This window comes from Aedes aegypti, chromosome 1 (assembly GCF_002204515.2).
Source record: "Aedes aegypti strain LVP_AGWG chromosome 1, AaegL5.0 Primary Assembly, whole genome shotgun sequence".
Lineage (NCBI taxonomy): Eukaryota > Metazoa > Arthropoda > Insecta > Diptera > Culicidae > Aedes > Aedes aegypti.
In genome coordinates, this window is record NC_035107.1 from 250383462 (window position 1) to 250407470 (window position 24009).

General features: G+C 37.0%; 1 protein-coding gene and 1 long non-coding RNA gene across 4 annotated transcripts in view; one reads left to right on the forward strand and one right to left on the reverse strand.

Annotated features, from left to right (window-relative positions):
• LOC5563721 (Y+L amino acid transporter 2) overlaps window positions 1-24009 on the forward strand; it is a 113638-nt gene that overhangs the window by 75123 nt on the left and 14506 nt on the right. The gene's annotated exons all lie outside the window — the stretch shown is intronic.
• On the reverse strand, window positions 9550-18964 carry LOC110674074. The gene is made up of 2 exons (XR_002498620.1): window positions 18127-18964; window positions 9550-10087 (listed from the first exon to the last, which is right to left on the reverse strand). It is a non-coding gene; the product is annotated as an uncharacterized LOC110674074 (long non-coding RNA).

Below are 24009 nucleotides of genomic sequence, written 5' to 3' on the forward strand. Positions count from 1 at the left end.
AAAAAGTGCACTGCTGTTGGAAGCTTTCTTCGCAAGATTTTTGCCTTTGAAGTTTTAGTGCAATCTTAAAAATTCATTCCAAACTGTTTCACCTTAAGATGATTTGCTTACGTTTATGGATTAACCCACCTCTTTGTCTACATAGATATATCTAAATTGAAGGGAAAAAAAATCTTGATACTGAAAAAACAGTCTGTCAATCTCTCTCCCTCGTGACCCCAGACCCCCTCACTCGCACTACAGAATCACGATGTTAAGGATTACCCGCGGCAATATAAAAGTACATCCGATTACTGAATTATAGCATAGGTATGCACCTTCGTTCGGATAGTCCATAAGGACCAAACTGTAAGTGCATCTTAAGTTACACCCCCAAATTTGTTCATTTGGACCCCTACACACTAAGCTCATACGATGAATTTCACCGTAATCTCAACAGCTGAACAGTTCGGTGAAAAAAAAAACACCGTAATTCCGTCGAAATGTTTCACCGAATACTGTAAAAATTTACCGTACTTCGTTAATTTATTTCACCGAACTGTTCAGCTGTTGAGATTTGACAGGAATCCGTAAAATAATTTAAGTGTGTAGAAAATACTGTAAAAGTTTGAGCTGACCCGTTAACTCCTAAGGGGATGGGATTGATCAACTATCCGTAAGGAAATCCGAATTTAAGTTTCCCCAAGTATAACTGTTTTGTTTATTTACGAAAAGATGCACGGTTTGTTGCAGTTCGTTGATTTGAGAATCTTGAAATCAATAATGATAGACAATCATTGACTACAGCGCATCCTATAGTCGAAAAAGTAATTGGAAACATTCTTCAAACATAGTCAGTTGATCTTTTTCTTACAAACTTCAATCTCGTTTATCCCCCTTAGAGTGGTTCAATTCAGCTCAAACTTTCACTGTAGCTTCTGGGGGTTTAAATGAACAAATTTGGGTAGTGTAACTTGAAATATTTACTATTTGAATAATTCCATATAAAAATAGGCCACCCTAATCATCAAATATTGGAGTAAACCCTTCTCTCTCGATAAACTGACGTGTCCACGTGAGAATATCTGTGTCTGGACCAACCCGGGAGCATCATGACAGCTGCAGTACAACGTCAATGTACCGAAAAATTTTGGTCCGTGGTACTGTCAAACTCAATGAAATCATGGAATGTGCTCAAAATAGGGCGTAAGCTAGAATTATGCTTGATGGACATAAAAAAGTTTTACATTTTTTGTTTGGCATTTGTAACATCATTATTAACGAGTGATCACCAAATAGCGATTCTCTAAAAGGATTTGTATGGTCATCGGGAAGATTTTGTATGGCCCTCGAGCGAGTTTTGAATAGTGGTGTGATGTGGTCCGCATGCTGTAAGTTGCTTATAGTAACCGTTCCTTTGCTTACGAAATTATTTTCTGACCACTTGGCAATTCAAAGCAAGACAAATTTGTTAGGGATCGTTCAAATATTACGTAACACAACAAGGGGAGGTAAGGGATATTTTGTAGTGTTTCGGTCCATACAATAAAATGAAATTGTCCATATAAAGCCTGTTATTTCAGGGAGGGAGGGAGTTTAAATTGGCAAATTTCTTCGTTACGTAATATTTGAATCATCCCTTAGATATTTACGATAATCACTAGTTTATGGGAAATTGACTGTAGTTATAAGCTTGAAATCAATCTGAGATCATATCAACTCGCAGTACATTTTCTTTTGCGGATTTGAACACTTTTTTTCTCATACTCACCACCAGATGTCTAAGTTTCAATCAGATAAGCTTATTGGATGAAGTATCCCGCTTTTACGAACGCTAATATCACCAAAAATTAGCCCACTTTTACAAAAAGGGATCTAGTGATCTGACGTTTGACTTGGGTCGCTTGATATGGACTTATCCACTCAGTCCAAGAATTTTGACACTTGACCGAAACATGTGGAAAGCATCTACGTGACCCGTTAAAGTGTCAAAATTTTTAACCGAGTGAATTTATCACACCAGTGGACAAGTCAATTGACCGGACCAAAGCCAAACGTCAATATGTTGGATCCCTACCAGAAAGTAAGCTAACTTTTGGCAGCCATTACCGCTTTTAAAAAGCTGGATAGTTCATCCAATGGACTTATCCACGGTCTTTTTTCCATGTTGATTTTTTCCGATCTAAATATGTTTACATAAAATGACATCCACGCCAACACGAATGTTCACCGGATGAACAATGCGTGGATGAATGTGCAACGAAATCGTTTATTTGTCTGTATACATGGCCCGCAGTAAAGGTTTTCTTCACGCTGAAAGTTGCAGCGTGACGTCATCGTATATTAGTTCATAGGCTCATTTGATTGAAACTTAGACCTCTGGTGATGAGTATGAGAAAAAGTGTTCTAATCCGCATAGAAAAAAACTGCAAATAAAAAAAAATATCACTTTTCGACTTGATTCGATCTCAAATAAAAAGATAAGGACACCGTCTTCAGCCATTTAGCTGTACGGAATGTAACTTAACACTAGACAATGGATAAGGATACTCCAGTGGCACAGTTGAGAAACATTCCTGACGAAAAGTTTCAATGGTTGAAGCGGAAATCGTACCCACACCCAATGACACGATGCGCTTAAATGCCTAACGACACTAACACTTTATGTTACGGCCAGCGCTTTCTTTTGAGGGCATAAAAGCGATCCACAAATCAGTTAGGCTGTATTGTAAGTAATTTCTTATAGATTACTTTTCCGCGAAACAAAGCACTAACACGTCATTTAATCTTTTCACCGAACGAATTGGTACGCTCTTAAGTTCATTTAGTGCTTAAACTTGGTGATTTTATTAAATTTATTTCCATTGGCAGACGAAAATATCAGACTCGCCCTTATTTCATTTCATTCCATTCGTTGTTTTGCACCCGTCAACAACGAAACAAAATTCCGATCTGCCATAGTGAAAAATTGTACCGGCAGCGGTGGACGGCCCCATTGTTTACGTTGAAAGTAGGTACGTGAAAATTGTGTTATCTGTCACTTCGCGGGGGGGTTGGTCTGGACCGAACTGCAGCACTGGGCCATTCCCAGTTCCAACTAATTGAAGCAGATTGACATGTGCCTAACTATAAATCAGCACACCTTACGTCGTCGGTCGAAAGGGGAAAACGGTATCAGATTTCGCTGTGGCTCCAAGTGTTCGGAAGCTCCGACTAATGATGTTCCTTCCACTTTATACACCACCACTTCTGGATTGGCTCCGGTTTGATGAGATTTGAACCGATGGATGCGGTTTGATGCGTAGTCACGTGCCATGAAAGCGATCTTATTGAGTAATCGAATACTTTCACACTCAGAAGGGGAGGGGGGGGGGTCTCCTTCGGATTGTCATACCTACCTTCCAAAATGACAATGATGAGGATCCATGGATGGAGCGGAAGCTTTTGACAGTGAATGAAAATCAGAAAATCGACATTTATTGCTCTGGTGCTGCGTGGAGGGAGGGAAGACACAAATTGATAAGTTCATTGATGCCAATAAGGCGACAGCGAAATGCAACTTGTTCCGGTGAAAGACGATAAATAAATGAACAGCATGTGTCAATCGAGTCGCGAGGTTGCATCAGACATGGATAGTTACTTTGTTGATAAAATTTAATTGATTTAAGTGCTGCGTAGTAAGAACGGCATTCAAAATCTTCATTTTGATATGACCTGGAAAACTCAAAAGGAAACCCCAATTATCCTATTTGAAGTTTTGATACATATTATTCAATGATAATATCAGCAGATTAAGGTGAAGATGAATCGAAGCCAATCCTCAAATTTCCAAGAGCAAAATATGAAGAACCGAACATCCTTCTGAGCTGAAAACTTGATTGATTGCTCACCGTCAGCAAGTTTTCAGCTGAAACAGATGTTTTGTTCCTCAGATTTGTGCTCTTGAAAAATTGAGGTTTGGTTTCAATCTTACCCTTAAAGTGAAGACTTGCAAGACAATATAGCTTAGTCTAGTAATCAAGATTCCCAAATTGTCGTAATTAAGGAGGACTAGGAATTTCTTATTCGAGTGGGAAATTCGGCTAATCGATATGAGCTATAACAGTTGAAAAGAAATCTCGAAAATTTATTCAAACAGACTCGAATAAGAAAAGTTAACAAACTTTTTTATCAATCCTACGTGTTTTGCAGACGAAATTACTTTTTTTTTACTTACTTTTCTTATGGGTCCTGGGCACCCATTCTGGTACATAGAGCCGACGTGAAAAATTTCCAACCTGGGCGATTGCCAGCTATCGCCTTGACCTGCGGCCAGGTCAAATTGTCATCGACTTCTTTTATTTCTTTGTTGAAGCTGCGCCGCTATGAGCCTCTGGCTCTGCCTCTGCTGCGATGTCCTGCTGGATTCCATTCCAGCGCTGTTTGCAGATTTCGTTTCCGCCCCGACGTAGAGTGTGGCCGACTGACCCCCACTATCGTTGTCGAATTTCGGTTTGTATCACCGACGATGGAGCTCAGCATTAGAGATCCAGTTGTGTGGCTATCATGCCCGAATTATATACCGTAGGCATCTGTTGATGAACACCTTCAGCCAGTGACTGTTCTTCTCTGACACACACCACGTTTCACTAGCGTATGGCAGCACAGATTTCACATTGGAATTGAACATTCGAATTTTGGTGCGATGACTAATCTGACTGTTCTTCCAAATATTTTTTAAGCTCGCCTTGAGACGCCAATTGGCTACCAAGATATTGATTCTCCACTGTTTGCCCGGCTACTGTAAAGCTGGAATGGCTGCAGTGATGCCACATACACAGATTTATCTGTAATTACACAGATTTTTCCTGATCTTGCCTACAGATATCTAGGATCACAGATCACAGATTTATTAGATAGAAAAGATTTTTGAGATTTTAGGATATTTCGCAATTTTAGGACATCGTTTTGGAAGATACATATAAACCAGAGATGCCATGACTCTTATTTCCAAAAACTTAATTATTTTAAATTTTTAGAAGCAATTTTGTATCTTAAACTTATTTACAGAAGAATAGTTCAAATTAAAAATTATTGGCATGCCAAGAACAGCCATAATACGTTTGCAAAGGTTCTTTTTGATCTAAAATGTTAAAATTTTCGATTTTTACAAAGATTTTTTGAAGTTGACTTAAGATAAAAAATATATTTGCAGCCGAAAACACAGATGAGAATCGGAAAAAAAATGTGGCTGGCCGTGTTTATATCTAACGATTTGGTCTTATTGACGTTGATGTTGAGACCTGCCCCTGAGGAGCGTTCGGCAAGATCGTCGAGCTTACTCTGCATATCAGAGCGCCGTTGAGCTAGGAAAGCAATATCATCGCCAAATCGAGGTCATTTAAGTGCTCCACAGCAGCCCACGGTTTTATTCACGGTCAATAGCGCCTATTAGAATCTCGTCAATTACGATGATGAACAGTAGCGGTGATAGTCTTTGCCTCACTCCAGCTACAACCCGGATGGGTTCAGACAAGACTTCGTTGAGCAATACTCTGCACGTAAATGCCTCGTGCTTCGCTTCGATGATGCCGGTGTTTTTCTCAGGAACACCCTTGGGTCTCATGGCACCCACATATTTTCGTGATTGAGTCGGTCGAAAGCTTTTTCGTAGTCAATGAATACTATATACATGGACTCTAGAAATTCATATACTTGCTCCAGGATGATACGGAGCGTGACAATATGGTCCACACAGGATCGTCCGGCACGGAATCCCGCTTGCTGCAAAAAAATCTACGCGGCGTTAGCTTTCGAAGTCTTCCTAGTGGGTTAAAACAACTCAATATTAGGTAAACTCGAAAGAACCCAAATTTGGCTTATTCCATTGAATTTCGACGCTGGGTCGGTGCGTCTCTCTCTGTTTTTGACAACATTGCTGTTGCGAGAGAGGCAAAACAACCCAACCGTTGGTAAAAACTGAATGCAGTTTACCTAAACATGAGTTTAAAGAACTTATTTTTTGGGTAGTCTGATTTTACACTGGTGCAAAAACGTCGTAAGTAATTGAATGAAATGGCTTATCTTTTTGTCATACCATTTTTGTGGGAAATGATAGGAACTATCATTTTTTTTAACGCGAGCTGATTTCATGCAAAATTTAAGCATTGTCACGACGAAAAATATGTTAATTAGGGGATTCATTTTAAATCAGTTTTAGAAGACAAGTTGTGATTCTTCATATTAAATTTTCTTAAAACCGTATGGAAGTTACTTACGTCGATTTGAAAGAAATAATCGAGAAATATGTAAAAACAAAATGCAATATTAGTGGGTTAGAAGCAAAGGGGTGTAAGTGACAAAAACCTAGTTTTGAGAAAATCAACTTTGATCTTTTTTTCAGTAATTTTTAATTCCATACAAATGGTATGGGAGTAATAAAATAACAAGCCGAGCTTCTATGAATTATGTTAATTTTCGGTTTGATGGAAAAATCACCTATAAAACCGTTGAAAAGCTCGAAAGCAGTAGAACATTTAAGTATGCACAAAACGACGCTTGTGTATTCTAAATTCAGGTTCACACAATTTTCGCATTGTTTTACGGGCCATAATTCTAGTTCTAGTTCCATATAAGTACGCAGGAGGATATTTTTTATAATTTCACTCATATGTTGTCCATTTCTATTCTACTCGCAACGAGGTAATTATAATTAATTGGATATGAGCTAGGCCTCGAGTTGAAGCTATAAAGAAGTAGAAGTTGTAAAATTGGAAACATTTTTGTTTGCTAACCAAAAAGTGACTACGACACATGCTATGTTGTAACATTTCTTAAATACATCAAGCGGCGATCCCAATTGTTTAAAATCTGTGAAAAAGTATCTCCATTTATTGTGAGCAATCAGAATTTGTACAACTAAGAAACGATTACAAGCCATTCCACATCAAAAGCCAGCATCAACTCATCACATCGCTCTTCGTCAATACCTACTGAATGAATTTGTTATTGAAATTCAATTCAATTGAATCTTATTACATTATGCATGCAAACAAATTTATAAACCACTATTCGCTGTTCTGCATACCTTGTGGGGACAGGTTCCACAGGCGCTTTGACTATACTAGTCGCCAACTGCTCTCGGCGACTAGGTGTCACGCATGGAAAAGTAAACAAATTATTATTCTAACGAGAAACGATGATAGGCCCTGACCCTGCATGTGCATTCCTGGAGCTCTTTATCAGACCACAGTTAACCACAGACCCTAGATAGCACATCCGTCCCATCTATGCGTTCACTTAGACGCATATGGGACTATCATGCGAGATCGGGCGATTGATATGCACTTCGTTTGTCAACCGCGCAACCAAGCAACCATGTTTTGTAGGAAGCGGTTTCAAACTCGGAATCCCTTTCGCCAACACCAAGCAAACAGTGCTCAATCAAAAACAATTGATTAATTAACGTTACGCTACGTTTCGGCTGGACACGAAACGATCCCTTAATTGACCTCCATTAATTATTGCGAATATTCTTCTATTAATACCCAACTCATACTATGGGCAGTTTTCATAGAGACTGGCCGCCAAAAATATTTCTCATGTCTAATGACATGACAATATCATGTCATATTTCTGAGTTTTGTGATATGGTTAGATGTTTTGTTTCAAAATATAAGTTTTATGACTTACCAATGATGCATATAGGCCACTTGTGCGATCAATTTTGCTAAAATAATTATAAATATATGAACATTCATAGTTATGATGATATGCTTCTTCTTCTTTCTAGCGTTACGTCTCAACTGGGACAAAGCCTGCTTCTCAGATTAGTGTTCTTATGAGCACTTCCACAGTTATTAACTGAGAGCTTTCTTTGCCGATCGACCATTTTTGCATGTGTATATCGTGTGGCAGGTACGAAGATACTCTATGCCCTGGGAATCGAGAAAATTTCCTTTACGAAAAGATCCTCGACCAGCGGGATTTGAACCCACGACCCTCAGCATGGTCATGCTGAATAGCTGCGCGTTTACCGCTACGGCTATCTGATATGCATCATTTTGTAATATTCAATGAATCCCTGAAGTAATGTTTAGCAGTTATTGAAGGAAAATTGTAAAAAATATTGAAAATATTAAAAAATCCTGAAATGAAAAAGGACAAAGAGAGATTAAGAGAGATCAAATATAACTGGATATTTACATTGGCCACAATCCTTTAGTTTACAGCTTAAAGAACCCTTGGGAATAAAATTTTTAGTTATCAACCTAGCGAGTATAAGAAAAATCTTACAATTCCGGTGACCTGTCGAATTCACCCTACTTCTAGTCGACACAATAAGAACAATAGCAAATATCGTTTTGTAGTTCAACCTATAATTTGATGTTCACGGTTACAATTCAGCGCAATAAATTCATTAAATTTAATATACTCACAATGGATATGTTGTAGAACTTCCGAATTTCTATACTCAATAATTATTTCTAAATAAATTTCTAAATATATAAAAATAAAATTCTAAATTCTATTAATTGCAACTATGCCAACAAACAGTGCGAGAACTATAGCATACGTAGCCTTCTGCTTCTCCCTATAGTGGTTATCACGCTCAATGGTATGGGTGCCCTAGTGTAGATGTAGTTGTGAACCTTAGAGGAAAACAATATGCACTCAGTCTCGAAAAACACCCAGAAACCGAGTATAAATTTTTCAAATTGGGTAATATTTCCATATGCATTTTGATGAGTCTGGGAAGCGTGTGCAAGTTTCTTTGAGGAAAACAAAAACAAACTGTGTATGACGAGCGTAAGCTAGTCTACGTGTGTTCAAATGTCACTAAGCTCTATACTGCTGACTCATATCGATCTAGTTCTCACATTCTCTCACGATGGCTCGTTTCATTCGGCAGCCTCCTCGCTACCGGGTGACCGTTCCTGCATATGGCAACTTTCAGCACGTTCAGCTGTGTGCGCTACGCTTCTGCCAACAATTCTCGAAAACTTATTCAAACAGACTCAAGTTAAAAAAGTATACAAACTAACTTTATCGATTCTACGTGTTTCGCAAACGAAATTCTACACATTCCACTCTAAACCAACTTGATTTTTCACTTTTACACTCTGAAAAAAATCTAAACTAAATAGTTTAGAAGTCATACTAAATCACTACTCTCCTGGTTGACCCCAGACCTGGATTTAGCGCCAACAAAACGGGCTTAGTATAACTTTGGTGAAATCGGCCTGAAGATTAGGTTGCTTTCATCACTGTCTAGATTAAGTTAGCCCGTGCTCTAAAATGGTGTTTCATTTTCATTTCATTTTAAAACAACTAAAACGATTTTAAGTTCACAAAAAACTTCTTTATTTTAACAATTTTGCTTTACTTCTTGTAACACTAGGTAAAACATCAATCATGATAATTTAACTGCTACTGAATCCATCGTTGCAACTCTAAATTTGCAGAAACTTCGTTGAATCCGGGAAATCTTCCACGTACTACATCCGATGGCCTGCACCAGTAGACAGTGATCCCCTGGTGAATATTGCTGATGCCGATCTTACCCAGCATTCACAAGGTCGCACGACTTCTGGGTAAACCGTTAAAACAAATGTTCTCCGCATAACAGTCCTCCTGCGCTGGTCACCACGTACCGTGCCAATAAGGTTGATGTTAATCTTTTCTCAGCGCTGGAATGCCCGGAATGCAACCCAGTAGGAATTTGGCGTGCACACCACTCCCATTCGCTTGACCAGATGTTGATGTTGACTGAGCACAAATTGTTGTTTTCCTGCTGGCCGGAAGTCCTGCATCTCGGTGCCTTCATGTACAACTGCACCGTGTTGATACCCAGGATCATATGACCCACATACAAGAGCATATTGGCCGCGGATACAACGGAAGCTTCCGTAGTTCCTGTAGTTGGGTCACCGTTGGGTTTTTCACTTGCGTTCATCGGAAGTTATCGTTCGTTCCCAAGCGTAGCATTTTGTGAAGGATTTCATGATGGTTTTGCACTTCTCTCGCTTGCCATTTCCGGATCCAGCGCCGTTGACGATTCCGAATCGAAGCCAGCCTGCTTGTCCCGTTCATCCCGTAGAAAAACTGGATGGTCCAGGGTTGGTAGCGACTGAGCGTGTTAAAGGAAGAAATAAGGAATAAAAAAATAGAAGATAGGGTTTTTAAAATATTTTTCAAATAGGGCAGGATGAGCACCCCTCAATTTTGAGTCTGATTGAATAAATATTATTAAAGCAACGTCTTATACCAGTTAATTGAAGTTCGTCCAACTACTATCCTTGGTAAAAGTTATATGAAATCAAAATAATAAGAAATCATAAGAATCCTTGAAAATATGGGTAAATTATCATTACCATTATCATAACTTGTGAAACCATTTAATTTAATTATAAAAAATGACAAGAACCAAATAAGACTTTTATTGACTATCAATATTTTGGTCATATTTCTGTTTCTCTGCATATATTTCAAGCTTTTTGGAGATTCTTTTACTAAATATATAAACTTTATATATTATGAAGTAAAATATTATCAAAAAATCTTAACAGATTTCAAGTAATTTTTACAAGTCGTGCAATATAAGCACCTCTCATGGAAATTAGAAAATTATTTCGAAATAATTCAAATTCAATTAAAGTGCTCCGCTCTACCCTAATCCGATCAGGCATTTCTCTAATGATATTTCTTCCGGGATTCCTCCAGGAAATTCTCCGAGTTTGTGCGGGATTCCTTCAGGAATTTTGCCCGGGACTCCTCCAAGAATTCCCCCGAGATTTTCCCAGGATTTCCTCCAGAATTCTTCCAGGAATTTATCCGAGATTCCTCCAGGGTATCCTCCAGGATTCTCCTAGGAGTTTTGTCCGGAACTCCTCAAGGAATTTCTCTGGGGAATTTCCTCAAGGAATCTCACCGGGATTCCTTCATAAACTTCACCGGGATTCCTTTATGAACTCAATCGGGTTTTCCTCCGAGATTACTTCACGATTTTCACCACGAATGTCTTCAGGCATTCCAACAGGTGTTCCTCCAGAAATTCCTTTAGGAATTATTACAAGAATTTTTCCAGAAATTCCACCAAGAATTTCTAAAAGAAAATTTCGCAGATATTTTCTTAGGAATTCCTCAAGGAGTTTATCAATATATTTCACCAGGGATTTCTCCAGAAATTTATTCAGGGATTCCTCCAGGGAAATCATTGAGGGATCTAGGGATTTCACCAAAAATAAAAAACCTTTAAAAACTTTGTCCAGCCATTACAACAAGAAAACCATTTATATTATTACCTCCGGGAATCCCACCAGAATTTGCTTTAAAAATTCCTTCAGAGATTCTACCATAAATTCCACCAGAATTTCCACCAAAATTATCTCAGGAATTCCACCAGGAATATCTCCGGGAATTCCTCCATAGATTCCATAAAAAATCTGCGAAAACTCTACAAATTCATACAGGAATACCACTTATAATTTTTCCAGAAATTTCACCAGGAATTCCTTCAAGATATCAACCTGGAATTCTTCCAGAAATTCAACCAGGAGTTTCTCCATGAATTTTACCAGGAATTCGTCCAAAAATTCCACTAGGAATTTCTCCAGTAATTACTACAAGATTTCTTCCAGGAATTATTCGAAGAATTTCTCCAAAAATTTACGAAAGTTTACGCATATATTTTCTCAGGAATTCCTCAAGAAGCTTCTCAATAGATTTCACCAGGGATTTCTCCAGTAATTTATTCAGCGATTCCTGCAGGTAAATCATTGAGGATTCTTCTAGGGATTTCACCAAAACACCTTCAAGAACTTTGTTCAGTAATTATTTTCCTTCAGAAATCCTACCAAAAAATTCCTTCGGGAATTTCTCCAGAAATTCCTCCAGTATTTCCATCGGGAATTTCTCCAGGAATTCTAATAGGAAAACTTCCAGAAATTCCACCAAGAATTTCTCCAAAAATTAACGAAAGTTTGCGCAGATATTTTCTCAGGATTTCCTCAATAGATTTCACCAGGGATTTCTCCAGAAATTCCATCAGGGATTCCTGCAGGAAAATCATTGAGAATTCCTCTAGGTATTTCACCAGAAAACCTTTTAGAACTTCATCCAGTAATTACACCAAGAAAACCGTCACGATTTTTTTTTATTACCTCCGGGAATCCCAACAGGATTTGTTCTAGAAATTCCACCAGGAATTCCTTCAGAGATTCTACCATAAATTCCATCAGGATTTCCACCAACTCCTCCATAGATTCCATAAAAATCTGCAAAAATTCTACAAATTTATACAGGAATTCCACCCAGAATTTTCCAGAAATTTCACCAGGAATTCCTTCAAAAATTCAACCTGGAATTCACCCAGAAATTCAACCAGGAGTTTCTCCAGAAATTTCATTAGGAATCCGTCCAACAATTCTACCAGGAATTCCTCCAGGATTTCCTCCAAGAATTTCTCCAAAATATTACGAAGTTCACGCAGATATTTTCACTGGAATTCCTCAAGAAGTTTCTCAATAGATTTCACCAGGGATATCTCAAGAAATTTATTCAGGGATTCCTCCAGGAAAATCAATGAGGGATCTAGAGATTTCACCAAAAAACCTTTAAGAACATTGTCCAGTAATTACACCAAAACAAAACCATCACGATTTTTTTTATTACCTCCGGGAACCCCAACAGGATTTGCTCTAAAATTTCCAACAGGAATTTCTTCAGAGATTCTACCATAAATTCCACCAGGAATTCTCTCAGGATTTTCACCAGGAGTTCCACCAGGAATACTTCCAGAGATTCCATAAAAAAATCCTGCAAAAATTCTACAAATTCATACAGGAATACCACCCATAATTTTTCTAGATAATTAACCAGAAATTCCTTCAAGAATTCAACCTGGAATTCTTCCACAATAGGAGTTCATCCAGGAGTTTCACCAGGAATTCCTCCAGTAATTACTACAACATTTTTTCCAGGAACTCCTTCAAGAATTTCTCTAAAAATTTACGAAAGTTCACACAGATATTTTCTCAGGAATTTCTCAAGAAGTTTCTCAATAGATTTCACCAGAGATTTCCCCAGCAATTTTTTCAGGGTTTTCTGCAGGAAAATCATTGAGGATTCTTTTAGAAATTTCACCAAAAAACATTCAAGAACTTTGTTCAGTAATTACATTTCTTCAGAAATCCTACTTCATCGGGAATTTCTCCAGAAATTCCTCCAGGATTTCCATCGGGAATTTCTTAAGGAATTCTAACAGGAACACCTCCAGAAATTCCACCAAGAATTTCTCCAAAAATTAACGAAAGTTTGCGCAGATATTTTCTCAGGATTTCCTCAATAGATTTCACCAAGGATTTCTATGGGCTTTGTGGCCTTGCGGCTAGCGGCGTCAGTCGTCTAGGCGTATTGTGCCACGAGGTGTGGGTTCGATTCCCGCTCCAGTCGGTGAAAACCTTTCGTCAAACGAAGAATTCATCGCTGGGCTACTGGGTGTTTCGTGTTCTCCGTTGTCTAATGTTAGTGATCGTTCAGTCTGTGCAGCCTGTGTGCTGAAGACGGTGTAAATTGTCTTTTTTAAAAATTTCTCCAGCAATTCCATCAGGGATTCCTGCAGGAAAATCATTGAGAATTTCTCTAGGTATTTCACAAAAAAAAACCTTTTAGAACTTCATCCAGTAATTACACCAAGAAAACCTTCACGATTTTTTTATCACCTCCGGGAATCCCAAAAGGATTTATTCTAGAAATTCCACCAGAAATTCCTTCAGAGATTCTACCATAAATTCCACCAGGAATTCTCTCAGGAATTCCACCAGGAATACCTCCAGGAATTCCTCCATAGATTCCATTAAAAATCTGCAAAAATTCTACAAATTCATACAGGAATTCCACCCAGAATTTTCCAGAAATCTCACCAGGAATTCCTTCAAGAATTCAACCTGGAATTCATCCAGAAATTCAACCAGAAGTTTCTCCAGGATTTTCACCAGGAATTCGTCCCAAAATTCCACCAGGAAGAATTTCTCCAATAAATTACGAAAGTTTACGCAGATATTTTCTCAGGAATTTCTCAAGGAGTTTCTCAATAGATTTCACAAGGGATCCTTCAGGGCTTTCACCAACAAACGCTCAAGCACTTTGTCAAGGAATTACCTCAAGAAACCATCAAGATTTTTTAGGATTACTTCCAGGAGTTCCTCCAGAAATTCCTCTAGGATTTCTATCAGGAATATCTCTAGGAATTTCACACAGAAATCTTATCAGAAATTCCTCTAGAATTTTCACCAGGCATTTTTTAAGAAATTCCAACAGGAATACCTCCAAAAATTTCTCCAAGAATTCCACCACGAATTTCTCAGGATTTCCTCAATATATTTCACCAGGGATTACTCCAGCAATTCCATTAGGGATTCCTGCAGGAAAATCAGTGAGGATTCCTCTAGGTTTTGCACCAGAAAACCTTTTAGAACTTTGTCCAGTAATTACACCAAGAAAACATTCAATATTTTTTTTCCCTCCCCTTGGTTATGCGACCTTGCCGCGATGGGAGGGCATAATCCATTAGCCCATATGATGGAAACCAAAGGCGTAACCTGTAGTGGTGGTATCACATTTTGGCATTTTTTGCTTAAAGCCGCGTCATAATTCATATGGCATAGACGCAATAATATCTCGGATGTGATCCAACGGACATTCTGCGTCATTGATAGAATTGATGCCCATTTCAAATAATTAATCTATTCGAAGTGGACATTAATACTATTGGTGACGTTCAGTTTGTCTTTTGCTAACCAGAATGATCCGTAGCCACTCTTACTATTAGCTAGCTAGATACATCGTTATCATATACGACGTAGGGAATACATAGGAACTCTTAGGAAAATGACTAGTAGATTCACTGAGTAGAAATAAGTGGCGACAATCTTATTTTAATATGGTTTTTACATTGCCATAATAAGAAATACCTCATTTGTAACAGCGGTATAAATAATCTAATTCCAGCTTCATTTTCGCAAAATTTACAAGTAGAAAGTAGGCGTTGTGAAGCATTGCATTTGCCACCGAAAAGTGAATCATGTAGGAGACTGTAATAGAAGCCTAAGGTAACTTTACTTTTCAATATTCACTATAAAATGACTGTGGAAAGTAAGACGCTGAGATCGATCATTAGGGTACACTAGAACTAGAACTAGAACTACTACTAAACAGCCTAATTTTGTTAAAACTTGACGACAATTGACATTTAAGACTCTAATCTAACGTAAAAGACAGGAGTAATCAGAATAGCACTTGAATGACAAATTATTGAAAACCATTTCGACTAAACAGTATTAGTAATGACACTACTACACTCCTATGTAAAACAAATTCTGATGGAGCTGCTGATTTTCACAATGCATCTTTTTCTCAGAAGCAAGGGAATATGGGTACTTTTCAAAAACTACCACGTCACAATACTAATAAAAAACAGTGTTCATGTGGGCGCCATTGCCTAGTCCGTCTGAGTATTGGTCCTGGTAGAGGGGAAACTTGGCAAAAGCCAGACCGAGGGTTCAGCCTTGACAAGTTAAGCTGTCAGGCAGCTCCAACTGAATACCATAAAAAAAAAAAAAAAAAAAAAAAAAAAAAAAAAAAAAAAAAAAAAAAAAAAAAAAAAAGAAAACCTTTTAGAACTTTGTCCAGTAATTACACCAAGAAAACATTCAATATTTTTTTGGATTACTTCCGGGAATTCCACCAAGATTTGCTCTAGAAATTCCACCAGGCATACCTTCAGGCATACCAGGAATGCCACCAAAAATTTCACCAGGAATTCCTCCAGAGGTTCCATAAAAATCCTAGATATTCATTTAAAAAAATCCACAAATTCATACAGGCTTTCCAACCAGAATTTGTCTAGAAATATCACCAGGAGTTCTTCCAAGAATTCAATCAGGTACTCCACCAGCAAATTCACCAGCAATTCCTCCAGGAAGTTACCTCACAAAAAAAATCAAAGGATTTACGAGGAAAACCTCAAAGGATTTCACCTAAGATTCCTAAAGAGATTTCCTTAGAAATACTATTACAGAATCCACTAGTTTTTATCAGGGGTTTTACCAGGAATGACAAAAGTATCTCCAAGTATCCAAGAATTCATCCATAGGATCAATCAGGAAAAAATAATTCTTCTAGGAATTCAATCAAAATATCTATGCAATTTCTATAAGGACTTTACCCAATTTTTTCATAGGGACACCACCTTAAATTCCTTCAGAGACTTTATCAAAAGTTTCGTCGATTATTCCATCATTTTATTTATTTATTTATTTAATAATTTTTTTTTAGATTCTACCTGTTGTTCTTCTAGGGATTTTAATCAGAAACTTTTTCAGGCATTACACAGGAGGAATTACCCAGAAATTTCTCCTGCAGTTTCAACATAGAGTCCACTACAAACTTCTTCAGGAAAACGATCAATATTTCCGTGAGTGTCTCCCATGAATGCCTTGAAGTATTCAATGAATTTTTTTTTCATTCTTTACTTTAGGGATTCCACCAGAAATTCCTCAAACAATTCCAAAAGGCATTCCTCCAAGGATCCCACGAGTAATTCTTAAAGGGATTCGACGGAGCATTGCTGAAGCTTAAGACAGGTTGAAACCATGAAGAAAACATGGAGAAATTTTTTGAGAAATCTTAAAGTTGGTAGTTCGTTCAACGGGCCAAACATAAGAAAAATCTTTGAACTCTTCGCGGGCCACACAAAATGAAGGCGTTGGGCAGGCTTGCGTAGAACAATAACTGAAAAAAAAAACTGAAGGGAACACTGGGATACTACCATTGAAAGTTATGAGAGTTATTCCTTTGGAAATTATAAAAGGTTGATGTGCTGAAGAATTTCTTGTAGAAAATCTGGTTAACTTTCTCTAAATATATCTTGAAAAATCACTGGAGAAATTTCTGAACAAACACGTGCAAGAATTTTAGAGAAATCCCTAGAAGGGGGACGGGGTAAGATGAGAACCCCTCACTTTCGAGACAGTTTGAATGAATTTCATTAAAAAAAAAACGTTATGCACTGTTGAATTGAGGTTCATCCAACTACCATCCTTGATTAAAGTTATTAGAAATAATAAGAATTTGAAAAGATGGGTAAATTATCATAATTTGTGAAAATATTGAATTTATTATAACAAATTACCAGAACACAATAACAATTTTGTCGTCTAACAATATTTTGACCAAATTAAACGCGCAGCTATTCAGCATGACCATGCTGAAGGTCGTGGGTTCGAATCCCGCTGGTCGAGGTAATTTTCTCGATTCCCAGGGCATAGAGTATCTTCGTACCTGCCACACGATATACACATGCAAAAATGGTCAATCGGCAAAAAAAGCTCTCAGTTAATAACTGTGGAAGTGCTCATAAGAATCTGACAAGCAGGCTTTGTCCCAGTTGGGACGTAATACCAGAAAAAAGAAGAAGGTTGATGAAAAATACACAATGCTTGTGAATGATAAATTATTGGTAATTAAAATATGTAATTTAAGAGAGTCCTCTCCTTGTCCCGAAGGGGTGCTCATCTTGCCCCGTAGTGTATTTAAGCCAACTGATAAACATCTATTTTGTTTAGTCATTTTATACAATTAAATTTTTATTTTTTTAACCCGTTATGTTTATGGATGATAGAAAACATGTTTATGTAAATGATTCCATGTCATTTGAAATAAAAAATATTGGTCACATACAGTAAAAATCGGTTTAACCTTAAGGTGCTCATCTTGCACCACCCTACCCTATTGCTGCAGAGATCCGTAGAATAGTTCCTGAGAGTATTCTAGAAGAAAATGACTAGAATAATTCTTGACGCATTTCTTTTAACATTCCGTGTAGAAATTTCCCTAAGAACATGTGGAATAGTCGTAAGAATCTTTAAAGGCATCTCTGAAGCCTTCAAGTCTCTGTAGATTCATCCAAGAGGAGAAAAAGGGAAAAAATCTTTTACTGAAAAAAGAAACTGTTTGGAAACTAGCTTCAAAATAAAGACCAAGCCATTAAGTAAAACGATCAACGGGATTGGTTGAAAGGAATTGATAGTAACAATTCCATCGGAATATAATAGAAAGCTTCTTCATACTAATTATTATCATTTAAAGGAAAACATCCTAAAATCTTACCTCAATTTTGTCGAGAAATCTGGATGTCAGGTACTAGGCGTATTTGGCAATGGTGGTATGCGATCAGTGCGAAATGTATCGACTGCTTCCAGTTTTCGTCCGCCACCTCTGTTGACACTTCGATGCTGTGGCCACCTTCTCCGTCTTGGTCGAGAATGCATCCTGATCTGGCTTTAGAGCCGCACTCTGTTGCCGTACAACAATAATCTGGTGCTTCAGGCTGAATTCCTCGAGGAACAAGCGTCGATGATTGTAGCTGTTCGCGGAGATCCCGATGACGAAGGTCTCTAGACAGTGCCGAACTTATGACCACGTTTTTGAGATCGGATTTCTTGGCAGATTGCAGTAGCTTGTTGGTTGTCGTTATGATGACGAGTTTGTAGCATGCCGCGGACAGTTATTTAATCCTAATTACCGGTTCCAACTTGATGTCTGGATGCCGCTGTTGAAGTGGCACTGCTGGACGAGGTAGATTCTGCTTTGATCGAGGACGTTTCCTCTCCTGCCGGTCGGGACAAGGATGAATCGACAGCCAGTACGGTGCCCTTATGCTGTTGCTGGTCTAGTTTTAAATTAAATTAAATAAACAATGTCCTGGGATGGCCAGATCGTCGGAACTGAACTGATTTAGGAGCGTTTCGGGAAAACGTTTGAAAACGAATCTGCATGTTTACATCCGCGCGCGGCTGATCAACTCGAAGGCGAATACACTGATAAAAATTGTCGCCGGTTATTCACGCCTAGTTTAAATTGTTATACCGAATAAGTTTAACTGTTAAACTTACCTATGTTTATAATTGATAAAGTACAAAACAGTTTCATATTTAAACTTTTTACGTTTAATATTATTTCAGAGTGTAGAACGTTTAATTTCTGGATTTACAAAACGACGAAAGTAAGATTTTCAACTTTCGCAACCTAACCACTACTTTCGCCGCTCCGCTGTATGGAGAGACAAAGTGACTTAACCACGAACACTGTAAGACCAAAGTACTCTTTAAAGGGTAAAAAAGTACCCTTTTTGAGAGAAACTAGTTTAACTCATAAAAAGAGTAAAGGGCCTTTACTCTTTAAAGAGTAGACGGCTTGTACGTCAAATCAACGAGTGAATTTTACCCATTATTCAAACATAGCTTTTGAGAAACAGAGTAAAATTTACTCTGTTTTTTAAATAATTTTGTTGTTTTTTCAGTCATTTTAATTTAATTCAAATGGAAATGAACAAAACAAGCTTTTTATTTAAGGAAATTTTATTTAACTTTGTAAACCCATGATTAAAATCTAATCTCAATTAGGCTGCAGATAAGCAATATCTTCCATACATGGCCATCATTGTTGCAATCCGGAACATCACGGGAAATGTGGTTATGTAGTGTGGGTGTGTTTATGTAGAGTCCCTTATACACTCCATCAACAAAATCGGCAAAACAGCACATTCGAAGTTTCTGAAATAACTACAAACACATTACAAAATATAATATTCTGATTGCACGCATGAACTTTTTGCACATACCGGCTTTTTTGTTTCTAGCAGTAATCGTTCTGAGACAATTTCGGCAAACATCACCATCCAATCTGCACAGACTTAAGAACATTTTCACCCATTAATGAGTAAGCGCTCTGAATTTCAAAATGGGCATAGTTTACCCATTATGTAAATATTTGAAATACCCCTTATTTTGACAGCTCCATATATGAGAAAAAAGTGGGTACTTTTTACACATTAAGGCCCAAGTCAGTGGCGCGTCTGAAATGCGCGCGGGCTACTTTGATCGCAATTTTAACAAATTTGACCACTTTTTTCAAAATTCTAAACTCACTTGTCTCTTCGAAATTAAATGGAGATTATTTCTTGTGAAGAAACCATGTTCATAAAGTTATTAGATTTAGCTGGAATGTCTTTTGAGTGGTAAATGAAATGCCGAAAATATAAGACATTGCTTGCTATTTCATCTGATAGAAGCTGTTTGGGGGCATATTTTGAAAATTGGAAAACATCCATCGATAGATATTTCCTCAAGGATTATTCCTGTAAAAAAATATTTCCAATAAAATTAGGCAGGAATACGGGAATGTCTTTTAAACGCGATTTAAAAATCATCATTTTTCTCATAAAATTAGCCATCAAATTGCCAACGATAGCCATGCAACGATCGATGAATCAGGCATAGTTCATCCAAGTGGGCAAAATGAATTCTAGGAGTAATCCACGTTGCAGCTAATGGGAAACTTTCTGGTGGTTGATGAGTTTTGATGATAGAGATATTTTGTTTCTTGGATAAGTACAATTTCATGGTGAAAGTTCATAATGATACTTATTTCACTACTGGACTATCGCAAAAGTTTTTACAAGTGCGGGAACGCTAATGAAAGTGCGCGATGGCATCAAATCGAGTCAGTTACTTTAGCGGGATTATTCATCGCAGTCCAAAGAATAAATGATCTGAAGACACCACTATGATTCGAAGCAATCTCGCACTTTTATTCCCAGTTCAGCAGTGAAAGAAATATACAACAACTTGATAAAACTTTTGCGCGAGTTAGAATTGATTTGACGCTTCCACACTAATTATGATTTGCATGAGGGAACAGATGTCAACAATATATAAAATTATGTTTGATAAAACCTGATAAGGAGGTGTTGTTATGTTCCATGCTTATTTGAAAATGATGAGTAAACTACCAATCTAACTGATGCTTTTCTGAAATAAATTTGACTGCTCCAATTGCAATATTGAAATTATATGAAAATTCGCATGTCCACCCTAGCCGTTGAAGAAATGAACCGTTACTCTTTGAACGTGGCAAAGGATGGTATTACCATGGATGGTGGGTGCGCTCGTAAGACATGCAGTTGTTTGCCCCAAGATTATTTGGTTTTCTAATATGAAAGCATACATTTTTTTATATACCAATGAATTGCTGAGAAAATTTGCAATCTATTGGTGCTAATTATAAGGCTGAAAAATAAAATTCATAGCATACTTTTTCAATTTCCATTTCATGCGCAAATGATTTCCGCTGCAACAGCAGCGGGCCGTGGGAAGAAGGAATACGAAAAACCGACCAACAAGCGATAAACGAAATGTGTTCATCTAACTGTGAGTCATTTTGCTAATGATGTAGGATGGGTGATCTGTTGATATTGATATTGGTATCACGTGTTGATTACTTCGAGCCTCGAATTCTTGGATAAATTTTAATTTTATCTGCAAATTGTTCTGAACAAATCTTCTTAATTTTGTTGAATAAAATATATTGGGGGATTAGAGTTTTCTAAATTAGTAAATAATACGTCATAAGTCATTTTTAATTTCAGAGCGGTCGGTTCTCAGCTTGCTCCTGGCGATCAACATGCTCGTGCTGTATGTATCGAGCGAGCGTGCTTGTGCGGAATGTACTAAGTATACGATGGAACTGATCTTGAATTAAATATTTCATATTACTATTGGCATTGGAAATTCCAAGTAAATATTTGTATCTCATGGCTTTCTAAGTGGGATGCCCGAAATTCATTGAAAATATTCTAATTGTTTGTGGCTGAGAACTTTGGACAGACAATTTGAATGTGATTATTGGGAATTTGTTGAATATTTTCCAATTACTGGTAGACACTGAAAAAGGCTGCACTATGAAAAGATGATTGCTTAAAAAGTCTTTGATAAAGTGTACAATATTTTGAAATACATCGAGTTGAAAACAAACAAAGCTATGACCAGAACACTATTTGTATGACATGTAGGTTTATTAAAATAAATCCTAATAATATTTGAGATTTTTATGGAATAATTTGAATATTTCCGAATACCTGATGACAAATGGGCATTCCAGACAAATATTTGAATGAGATGAGGAGCTTTACCAACATTTTGAGTAATATATTACATTCAAATGAAATAAAGGTTTCTAAAAAAAACGGTTCAATGTATAAACGAAATGAGTATTTTCTAGTAAACTCTCGAATATTTGAATGCTCTCTCGAAACATTCGCATTTTTTCAGCAACTTAGAAATACTTGTGTTTTGTGGAATTCTTTAAATTATTCTGAATATTTGATGGCGATTGAGAATTTCTGACTTATATTTGAAGAAAATTTCTGAAAAAATAGAGTATCTCGTCAGTGATATTTGCATAAAAGGAATGTTTTAGAAGAAATTCTGAAGTATGCATGATTGAAATAAGTATTTTTTTAATGCAATTTTAAATAAGACGTCTCAATATTATATGAATATAATTAAATAAATTATTTAAACAATATATGCTCCTTTTTTAAGAATTACCGCTGAATGTTTGACTGAGATGAGAATATTTTGAATGACTCCGGAATAATTCAGTTATTTATGAAAATTTTGAATATTTCTGAATATTCGATGTTATTTGAGAACTTCTGGCAAATATTTTAATGCGATGAGGATTTTGAAAAAAATAAGTATAACAAAATATTTAAATGAAATGAGTTTCTCGTGAATAATATTCATATATGGTTTCTGAATGAAATTTTGATAAATGTATGAATAAGATGAGTATTTTTATTTCACTTCAATATTTGAAATATTATGGAGTTCTTTGGAAAAAATCCGAATTATCGATGGCAATATAAAATTTCTGACAAATATTTTAATGAGATGAGGATTTTTACGAAAATTCTGAGAAATATAAGTTAGCGTTAGCGTTAGCGTTAGCGTAGTTACGGTATACTTCGTAGATTGGATACTAGCAACATTCATGTTTCTTATTAATAATCTCATCCTGACTACTTTCAAGAACAAGGCAGGGTAGTATACCTTGTTCAAATCATAAACAAGAATACTAAAAGCATGAATATCGCTATTCCCGGCCACGCCCATCTTTACCGTAACTTGGGATAGGGGAAGGAAATGTTGATGTAGCACTTACTAAATGAGAGGCCACCGACTCAGCGACACCCTCATAAGTGCTACGGAGTTGGAGGTTGGGGAAGGTATATTGTCAGGATTCGCCTAGAAAGCTGGCGATAGACCATAAATATTTGTTGTTTAAGCGTTTTCAAATTAATCTTTTGAATGCCGGCAATCAAAAGAGAAAACAATAGCTTATTTATAGTATAAATAGTATTTCGCGAAATGCTTGTCGATTGTGCAGTAATATTTTTGCTCAATAACCAAAAAAAGCAAAACCGATCCCTCCAGGGTCATCGGATTGTATAAAATAACGATACGCGTAAAAAAAATCACGCCTATTGAAAAACTGTACTGTGCCCATTGAAAAACTGTACTGGGTGGTACTGTATTTTTAGATAATCGAAAAACGAAAGGAAGCAAGTTCGAACTAAACACCCTAGGATAACACAGTCGGTTTTTCTGCTCAAAATTATACGAAAAGCAGAATCGATCCCTCCAGGGTCATCGAACGGTTAAAATGCATCGACAACCGATTGTTAGTTGCGTAACACCCGCCCGGACAGAATGCGCAATCTAAACATAATTATCAAACTCCGAAAATATCATTTTCCGTTCAAGAAACGATCAGAAGTTCCACGACGCGGACAAAAACGATCCGGAAGGCTCACAAAAGAAAAAGTATCATACTGGAACAAACTCACCGGATTGATTCTCTAAATTTATGTGCTGCCTGTCACTTCCGGATGGTTCGGTGAACTTAGGGCAGCCAAAAACCAACAGTACTCCGAAAATTCTGAGAAATATAAGAATGCGATAAGTATCTCGTAAACAACATTCGAATAAGACTGAATTTCTAAAATAAATACGGTATCTTGCATGAATGATACGAGTGTTTTCTAAATAACTCTCGACTATTTGAATGATCTCTGGAATCTTCCGCATATTTTCGAATATCTGCGAATTTCAAAGATTCTGACAACTTTTTCAATAAGATAAGAATATA